The sequence below is a fragment of the Osmerus mordax genome, chromosome 16 (genome assembly GCF_038355195.1).
Source record: "Osmerus mordax isolate fOsmMor3 chromosome 16, fOsmMor3.pri, whole genome shotgun sequence".
Lineage (NCBI taxonomy): Eukaryota > Metazoa > Chordata > Actinopteri > Osmeriformes > Osmeridae > Osmerus > Osmerus mordax.
Genome location: NC_090065.1, coordinates 5234973 through 5245559, shown reverse-complemented (window position 1 = coordinate 5245559; position 10587 = coordinate 5234973).

The following is a 10587-nucleotide window of genomic DNA, read 5'->3' as shown; positions in this document are numbered from 1 at the left end:
CTGTACCTTTAAGAAAGAAGACCTGTTTGTTTTTGGGGGTTTTCTATTCTGTTGTTTTCTGTAATGGTCTGGTTGAAGTTGCCCTAACCCTTCAAGAGGAACAACGAAGGCATTGACTTGTTCTGTAACTGCAGTGCTAGCCAAACGACACCACCATCTTTAAACCCCCACAAACCTGCTGTTGTTAACCCCACTTTTGCTTGTTCTACGTTGTCATGGCAACACGCTTGTTCATATGGGAACACGTATGGTTCTGTTCTGCCCTTCTCTCTCTGTGTCGACGCCCCGGCGTAAGATGCTTTTGAAGAAATATTGTTGAGTGTTGCACTGCTACGCAGACTAAAACTTCAACCTGGCAACCGCAAGGACAGGTCCTTCCTATAGCTCTGTGGGGGGGAGGGGGGGGACATTTGGACCCACAGCGAGGTGGTGGTGTGCTTTGTATTTGTAAAACTATGTATCCTGTGATGTCTGTATTGATGTAAGAGACAAAAAATAAACACAAGGAAAGAACTGAGTGGAAGACTGGAGATCCTTGCCGACTCGGGCTGTGTCCTGTATCAACACGTACAGAAGAAGCTGTACCTTCGAGGTGGGGGGGGTTAAGAAGCAGAATGTATTTAGCTGATATTTCCATCTGCCTCAACAGTGGCTTTATAAGTTCACGTCTACATGCTGACATTGGCCGGGTTTCCCAGATTCGTTAAGAAGCTCTTAACGCCAAGGGCTTCTTAGGAGTGTTCTAAGAGCGTTCTAGAACGCTCCTAAGAAGCTCTTAGCGTTAAGAGCTTCTTAACGAATCTGGGAAACCCGGCCATTGTCGTTGTATCCATACCTACCTAGCTCTAATTACAGAATTTACATGAGTTGGTTCCTTACAGAGACCCCAGCCCAGTTGTAGCAGCCTGCATTGCCCCCTGGAGGGAGTGTCATCTAGTGCATCCCCTCGTCAGTAGGAGCTGCAGAAGGCTGCTGACTGAAGGAGCCGCTGGGCCGAGGGCAGTCAGCCTCGCCTAAGTGTTCTCAGGTGCTCATAAAGGAGCCGCAGTAACAAGGGGGGGGGACCAGCAGGACTCCTGACTCAGTACCGTCCGACTGACGGAACTCCCCCCGAGGACCTGGAACCACGGAAGGTTCTGGAACTTCGTGGCTTCGTGTTCTAGTGTCCTCGTATAAAGTTCCCGCTCGGTGTTCCAGGGCTTCGTCATGATGCGCGTGGAGCCCGTTGTAGAAATGCTCGCCATGAAAGCATCGCTGAGTTTCGGAACATTTTATGACCGTCAGGGGCCAAACTGTGAGATATACTTATTTGAATACCAACTGAATAATGCAGTATATTGCATGTATCATACATGCAATATACTGCATATGACACAACCAGTTTTTTACCATGTCCCAGACGAACTATAAAGTAGGTACATATATTGTAGTAGTAGCGTTTCTCTTGTTTTCGATGTCACGCATGGAGTCCATTTACCAGCCGGCAGGGTGCTTGTTATAGCCTAGGATACCCAGGTCTTGCCTTCATCTCTGAGTTTTCCGTGCTGGTTTCTGCGAACTGTCACTCCTGAGGGAAATGAAACGTTCAAAGTTTTGTGACAATTTTCATTAAATGAACCCATAAAGGCATAGAATGAGCCGTGAGTTAGAATAGCAACGTTTCCTCCTTCCTTTCTTCCTTCAAAATCACTGATTTTAGATGAGTGGATTGATAACAGCTGTAGACAGGCTCATGTAGCCACCTGTCCAGTTATCTCAGATCAGAGATCTTATAGAGGCAGGAAGAAAGGTTGCGTTTCTAAAGGATTCTATCAGGGCCCCATACTGAACCAGAGACCTGTGTGATTGGTCTGACCCTGGACTAGAGAAGCTGACCTGACCAATAAGCCAGGAATGGTTAGCCTCAGAAAAGAGGTCAGCTTTGGACTCTGGGAAATGAAGTCTGAACACAGCACTCAATCTTCCACTACCAGCTAGTCAAAAGGGCAGAGGGTCAACCAGATTAGTATTGAGCAGTGTACACGCACACACACACAAACTTGTTTAACCCTCCGAGTCTCTCCGTGGCGTGAAATGTGGAGGTCAGATGGAAGGCGTGACCCTGAAAGAGAGGTGTGAAAGAGGAGGGAGGGATGGACAGATTAAGTGTTCCTTTATGGTTGAATAAGAGGGCATGAGCCAGGTACAGTTTCCCCCCCCCCTCAGGCCCCCCAGGCCCAGCCTGCCTGTCAGAAGCTGTAGGACCAGGCCAGCCAGCCAGCCAATCCATAGCTGCCCCATTAGGAGGCCTGTGGCTGGGCTCGAGTTACAGCTGGGCTCTGGGCCCTGGAGCCCCACCCAGGAAGCAGGGTGGGCACGAACCTGCCCCAGTCCAAGCAGATCTATAGGAATTGCATTTGGAGGTCAAAACGGGAGGCCTGTTGAGGGACTTCTTATGGGTGTGTGGTTCTGTGTGTGTGTGTGTGGTCAGAGGCAGTGAGTGTGTGTGTGTGTGTGTGTGTGTGTGTTAGAGCCATTATTACCAGTTTACAAACATCCCACAGACAGATCGATAAGCATCTCAGTGCTGCGTTGGATAATTCCTCCACCTCCTCGTCTGTCTGTAGTCATGGTAATTTACACCTTCACATGGGGATTTGACTCCGAACTCCCCTCCCTCCATCCCTCTATCCCTCCCTCCATCCCTCCCTAGAATTCCCATCTTCCCCTGCACTCAGCATATTGGTGGTACAACTCATTCAATTAGGGCTCCTCTCACCGTCCTGACCCTCTCACACGATCGATCCGCCTGAGGTGCTGAAACGGGAGGCGTCTGATTGGAGGAGCAGTTTCAGGGAGGGGGCGAGGTGTTTGGAGACAGGGCTGAAGGTAACAGGCCCCACCGCTGCCTGAGAAACTTTGAGATGGTTGGGAACGCCTCTTTCATCACAAGTCTTGATGCCAATGTGTGCTGCACACTTCCTGTTTCTGATTCAAGCGTCGGCCTGAGTACTGCTGCTGAGTGCTGATTGGCTGGAACTTTATTTGTGATAGGGATCTTCATAAAGGTAACTCATTTGTTAAGAGTTTGACCATTTGTAGCCTGGCAGCATTACTGGTTTCTCCCAGCTGAGAGCAGGGCAGGCCTTTCACAGGCTTCTCCTGTCCTCTCTTGGTCGGTTTGTTCTCACTAATCTTGTAGCTGAGCCGCAACAAACTTTTACACCTCTTAATTCATGGCTTACTAGAGACTGGAGAATGACATTAGGCTGGGCTGAGCAAAGATGTATTTTTTGTGCAAAAAAACTAAGAGAGGAGAGAACAGGAATGGGGTTTGACAGATGCCTGCTTAAGGAGACATTGGCACTAAGCCAGAAGTGCAATACAAGAACAGTGTGGAAGTATGTCTTATCTCTCTGATCCTGGAGGTTGTGGTTAGTGGGATGTTTTATTGGCAGGTAAGCCAGCTCATGTGGCTTGTCTCTGGCAGACAGCAGGAACACTGAGTTCATGCCAGAGTTGGGGCTGTGTGTTTAAGATTCACTTTCAACTATATGTCAGTGGTTCAACCATCTTGTGTGTTTTGTCACAGTAATTACATTTGATTATATCTTTGACATAGCATATATTTTAGATTCATCCGATTCTTCTCCAGTTTAGCCAATATTCTCAAAATCCACATGAGGGCGCCAAAAGCAAGACTATTAGGTCACTGAGTGTGATGTGTTTTTTTATACCTGGAACTTGAGATCTTGACTCGATTGACTAGCCCCCTCCACCGAAAGAAAGATTTGAAAGGTTGAACAAACAATTCACATTTTTGTGTTATGTTGTATGTGTAAAAAAAGTTTATTTTGTAACATTGCAACATATCTGTACTCTTACTTGAGTCAAGGATGTGTGTACTTTAGCCATCTCTGTCTCCTTCCTACCTTCTATTCTCCCCCATCTCCTACATACCCTATATCCCCCATCTCCTACCTACCCTATATCACCCATCACCTACCTACCCTATATCACCCATCTCCTACCTACCCTATATCCCCCATCTCCTACCTACCCTATATCCCCCATCTCCTACCTACCCTATATCCCCCATCTCCTACCTACCCTATATCACCCCTGGACTCTACTTCCACCAGGTCACCTTTTACAACATCTACAGTACACCCCCCCTGAAGCCCAAACCTCACATTACTACCCACAACCCCTCCCCACCCCCCTTCCCCCAATCCCCAAGCCAGCCACCCTGGACCCCCGCCCCCCCATCAAGGAGCCCCTCCATGCGGACAGACAACAGCGTTCTTTGACTGGGCCCCCAGCATGAAGACACAGAGATGCTCCCACAATTATTAGAGTCATTTCATCTTCCCCTCCACCTCCGCTCTGCATCTCTCTGCCCTTCAACACGCTGCCTTTCATCTCTGCCAAACCCCGAGGGGAACACTGGGCGTTTTGTGTGTGTGTGTGTGTGTGTGTGTGTGTGTCTGCGCGCGCGCGTGTGTGTGCACTAGTCGGAGAGGGAGAACGGGGACAGTGGGGAAAGGCTAGTCAAGGTTGCTCAAGGCAGCAACTCATCTAAGTAGTTAGAGTGTCTGAACATCTGAGTGTGTGAAGATTTGTGTGTGTGTTTGTGCGTGTGTGTCTATGAGTGAGCATACATGCATGCGTGTGTGTGTTTGTGTGCGAGTGTGCTTGCCAGTGTGTGTGACTGAGTGTGTGTGTGTGTATGGTTGAGCGTACATCCATGCTTGTGCGTGTGTGCGAGTGTGCTTGCCAGTGTGTGTGAGTGTGTGTGTGTCTGTATGTGTGTTTGTGTGTGTCGGGGGACCTACAACAGGATCCACCTTCTCTACCTTGAAAGGAGGGGATGACAAATGGAGATATGGAGGAAGGAGGAGGAGGTGGCCCCCAGTGGTAATGAATCTCACTTCTACTCATTCACTTCTTTGATGTTCCCAAGATCCTTGTGGAAATAATATGGCAACATTTACATGTGCGTTGCACAGCACTGCAAACAGTAAATTCAACGGTGTTGAACAAGCTTGTTTATTTTCTTTCTAATGTCAACCTGGTAAAGCTAGTTTGAGACTGTTTGTGTAAAAGATTGCTCCACTCCACATGGGTCTACAGCCGACATGTTTGCCCCGAACTAATCCTGCTAGGCCTTTTATTCCAGAACAGAGGGTGGAACCACAACCCAACAGCAGCTCTGGCTGGAGGAGGTTGTATGCTGGATTAGATTCCTGTAATTGGATGATAATTCCACTAATTGAGACAACTGATACGTGCGTTGAGCTTGTAGGAGCAACGATGAGTGTGTTTAAGGGGAAGAGTCACACAAGACGGGTATTGTGTCTGCATCTTCGTATACTTAAGTAAACGTAACCCTTGTGCTCGAACAACAGCAACACAATGGCTGGTCAATATGGCTTAAGAGGCAAAACCTCCACTGTGTTCTTTAACCGGAGAACACTGAGCGCTGTCTAAGCTCAACGCTAGTGTCAGTTTATACTTGGATCTTAGTAAACAAACATCCTGTTTTAGCTTAAGATTCATGTTAGTTATGTTGTGTGTGTGCGTGTGTGTTGGTGAATGTCAATAGGAGTATCAGTGAGTTAATATTGACACAGTCTCTTCAGTGGAGTTTGTCTCTCTCTCTGGACCTTTCTCATCCAACATGGGGCCGTGACAGGAGGAACCAGGAGGAACCAGGAGGAACCAGGAGGAACCAGGAGGAACCAGGAGGAACCAGGAGGAACCAGGAGGAACCAGGAGGAACCAGGAGGAACCAGGAGGAACCAGGAGGACCGGCGACACTCACACCTGCACACAAGGACAACGTCTCACTTATGTAGAGTAGTAGAACTGCTGAAATCAAATAAAGTTTAAACTTCTGAAGTGAGTTACATGCAGAATTAGGTTTCAGCCACTGGAGGTCAGTAGAAACAGGTGACTGAGGGGAAGGCAAATTAAGTCTAAATAAAACTGTCTGTTTTTATGAAGTAAAATTTGTACATTTCCCACTTGTATGCACAGAAGAAGATATTTTCCATGAGGAGCGTTGAAATGCAAATGTTCTGATTACAGCACGATGATGGAAAATCTATTTCAACAGCTGTCATTGCTTTCTACTACAAGAAATGTCAGTAGTTTGCTTGGCAAATATTTGTTGTTATCTTAAGTCGTGTCTCACACTATGCTATGCTTTTCATGTCAACGGACTTCTGACTTCAAACGTTCCATAACAGGTCAATGCTAATCATGATCTTTATTGATGCTTATGATTGATCATATTTACATAATCTAGTACACATAATAGAGTTCATACTAGATTTAACCGTTTTGACTTTAACCCACACGCGGCACGAACAATTTCTAATTTTAGAGCTGGAATCCTACACCCCCATCCCACCACCCAACAGCTCAGCAGTGCCTTTGTGGGTGGGGGGGGTTGATGGAAGAGGGGGGGGGGGTTGGTGTATCTGGACAATGGAGGATTTAGAGATTTCCTGTTTGCCAGTGTCATATGATTAGTCCTCAGGCCATACTGTTCCAGAAAGCTTTGTGTTCCTTTAGGAACACTGGAACCTATACTTCCCACAGGTTCTTCATGTCACCTGCTGAATACGAGCCTGCGAGGCCTTTGTGCTGTGATTTATACAGCCAGGACGGTCTCCTGTGACCCTGCCTGACGTGTGCACTGTCTAACAGCCCATCTCATGTGTGTGTGTGCGTGTGGGTGCGTGTGTGTGGGTGTGTATGTGTGGGTGGGTGTGTGTGTGCCCATCTGATACGGCTCTCCTGTCTTCTACTGGATCCTTGGAAAGTGCACATTGTCAGGGAGGGACAATAGCTTTTGTTGCGTTTGATAATGGAGGAGTTTCAAACGTTTCCATTCAGGATTTTTTGGGAAGGAGATTTTAAAGGTATTAATGTATTGAAGTCAGGCCAAAGCTTTAATAGACACACTGATTACCCATTATGGAGTGGCATTGACTCTACTATACCTCTTGTCTGCTTCTGAACAGTGAATGGAGCAACCAGGACATTGAAACTGCCATGACTCATGAACTTCATCTAAGCCAGTATGGTTTCTGTCAAGCAGCCAGTTCTTAAGAAAGAGCCCTGCACTGTACGTTCAGCCTGTGTGGAGTTCGTACGTGACGTGTGTGTTGTGTTGTGTTGCGGAGGTCTGTCAGGAGGGAGTGCTCTGCATGAGAGGATCAGACATGGAGCCAAGAGAACCGGGGTGACAGGCTGCAGTCACAACCAGGGAACATCACGAGCGGAGTCTGCCCACCTTCCAGTCCCAGCATGCCCACACTTACCCGGCGAGGAATGCCTGTCCGCTCACCTGCATGGGAAACTTTGCAACGTGCGTTCGCGTGAGCGCGTGCTGCGTGTTCGCTCGAGCACGCGTGTGCGCGCTCCAGCTGTGGCCGTGTGGCTGCTTGCACATAATGTGTGTGTACGTGTGTGTGTGTGTGTGTGTGTTTGTGTCTATAGCAAAAGTCCTCAACCACCGCAGTGTCAACTCACTCAACCAGCAGGACAGGTCAGCTGCAGCGCGTCACATGATCATGTTAATACCAGGGACAGTGAAGGAGAAGGGGGGCATTGGGGGAACGTTCTCTGATCAAACAACTCAGACATCTCCAGCTCCTGATTGGTTGGACTCAAAGCTCCAACGCCAGCCTGAGACACGAGGGGGGGTTCCTCTTCTCTGTCAACCACCTCCCCCCCACCCCATCGTCTTCCTCCACAACCCCCCCACCCCCCCCCCCCCCACCCCCTCAAGCCTGTCACAACCAGCAGGTATGATCACAACATTTCAGTCAGACACATTCATGGCACGCTGAGGTTCAGGTTACATCCCACTATGCTGAGGCTCTGTTCCAGAGAAGGGGAGGCTTTGTAGAAGAGACCCCCGATAAGGACAGCCTTTCAGGGGGGTCGGCACCAGCCGTGGCCCCTTATAGACCAGGCCTGGAGAACAGGCTGAAGATCAAAGACTACGAGGCAGAGTAGCCAGAGGACAGAGGGACAGGGATGGGAACATGACCTCTGTTGAAGAGTTGAGCCATTGTGGGGGCTTCAGTGATCTCTTGTCCACAGAAGGTTAAATGCATGTAGAAATAGTGTGTGTGTGTGTGTGTGTTTGACCATGTGGTGGCTTTATTGTCTCATGGCTCATATATTCATTGTTTGACTGATACTGTCTCTCGGTGTGTTTGGAAATACTGTTGGAGCGGGCCGGATGTCATCCAATGGATGATGTCTCTGACACATTTCTGTGGAACTGTGTGTTGTGTAAATGTTGTGGAAGACATGACTTCCTGTGACATTGTGTGTGTGTGTGATCCACGTAGAAAACGTGTATGTGGGTGCCTCTGCAGTACTCGTAGAACCTTGTGTGGGTGTGTGTGTTCCAGGTTGAACCAGTCAAGCAAGGTCTGCGATTCAGGAGCCTTGTTTCTTTTTGATGCGCGTTTGATAATAGTGTTCCTCTTTTTTCTGATGTAGCCTGTGTGAATGGCAGGGAGAGCAGAGAGAGGGAACCGTAACACACCATTATTCATTTTAGAATTGACACGTACAGTTTGATATCTTTGATGTAGGAGTAGCGCTTGCCAGAAGGCATAATACAGTGGTGAGCCTTTAGAGGATCATCACAACCACAAGGGATATGTGGCGTGAGAATAGGGTGTTCAGGTGTGGAGGTCTCTATCTCTCACGCACATGCATTTTCACACAAACATGCATGGACACAGAATATGCACACACAGGCATATCGAATACAGGTAGCCTACACATGTACACACACACACACACGCATGCATGCTAGAAGCAAAGGTTAATACCCCGTCAACATGCAAATATTTCTGACTGGGTAGCGTGCTGCTACCTGTCAGAGCTAAGAGGACATAGCTGTGGGGTCTGGATCCAGAAACCGGACCTTCTCCGGCTCTCCTCCTCCCTCTCTCCTTCCTCTCCTCCATCCGTCTCTATCGCCACACGTGCATACTCTCTCCCTCTCTTTCCTTTTTTTTCTCTCTCTCCTCCTTCAGTCCTTGCTCCACACTGCCCCTCAGTGTGTTCCGAAAGCGCTGGCTGTCAAACGATCTCCACATGATCTGTTCATCTCTCCCAAACAGAAAACCACGTCTGGTGACTCATCCTATCTCCTCAGCATGTTCTACAACCACCTAACTCCTGTTACATAACAAGGTTATGTACAGTAGGAAGACACGCAGGTTTGGTAGGTCATTGATAAACCAGTTGAACATAAACTTTGAGAAGCCTTTTCAGGAGGGTGCGGTGGAAGGCAGGTCTGGCTAGCAGCACAGAAGTAGGTTCTGGGTGTCCTGGTGTCATTAATCAGCTGTTGTTTCTTTTTGACATGGAAACTACAAAAGGTCGTCCTACTGAATTAAGTTGTTTAATTCAAATCGTTGTTGTGTGTAGATTCACTAACTTCCCTAAATAAATGCACCTACTGCACGAGGTTTGAAACTTTAAAGATATAGCCTACCCTTAATTTGTCCCCCCTACCCAGCCCACCTCCTTTTCTCTCTTTATCTTACACACACACACACACACACACACACACACACACACACACACACACACACACACACACACACACACACACACACACACACACACACACACACACACACACACACACACACACACACACACACACACACACACACACACACACACACACACACACACACACACACACACACAGGTGAACAGTTGATGCTGTTGACTGACAGATGTGTAAAACCACTTGCCGGTGTTGGTGTTAAGCTCATGTAGGCCTGCTGAATGACAACCATGCACAGCCACATTCACACGCACACTAACACCGGATCCTGTCCTGACTTAATGACAAAAAGTATTTATTTGGCTATTTTTCTTTATTTTTTGTTGCAATTTTCCATATGCATTCACGTACTGTGGAATCGCTGGTGATTTATGATGTTTTAGATTCACCAGTGCCCGTTGGTGGCGAACGCTATTGCAGTGTCCTTTGCTTGAGGCACAGTAATGCAGTGCCTTTTGCCGGAGCCCGTTGGCAGCAAACGAGTGTACAGGCCTAGGCTATTTCTCGCAAACCGCTCTGCTTAACAACTTCCCACGCAACACGGCACGTCCTTGGGTCCTGAGCAAAAACCTGTCGCATTTCAACTTCATACAGTGCCCACATTGCGAAACAATTTACCATTTACACAATACTCACACTGACAGACACACAAAGATCCATGGATTTATAGTTAAGACGTTTTAGATTCACGTTTTATTCCAACCTACCACTCGGGGGCAGTATGTTGCAGTGTTTTTGACCTTTTATTGTAAACACTTCACTCACATTTTATGGTAGGAAGGTAAGACTATGCACTTATTACGAAACAATTCTAACTAAGCAGTAAAGTGTGGACCAACAAAGGATTACGCAAACATTATCACTATTGACTTAATTGATCTTGGAATTGATGTTGTAATACTGAGTAGGCCTACCTAGGAAATCCGAGGTACATCCTGTTGTGCCATTTGTGCAATAGCGATCTAAATGGAAAACAAGCACAGTGAATTGCC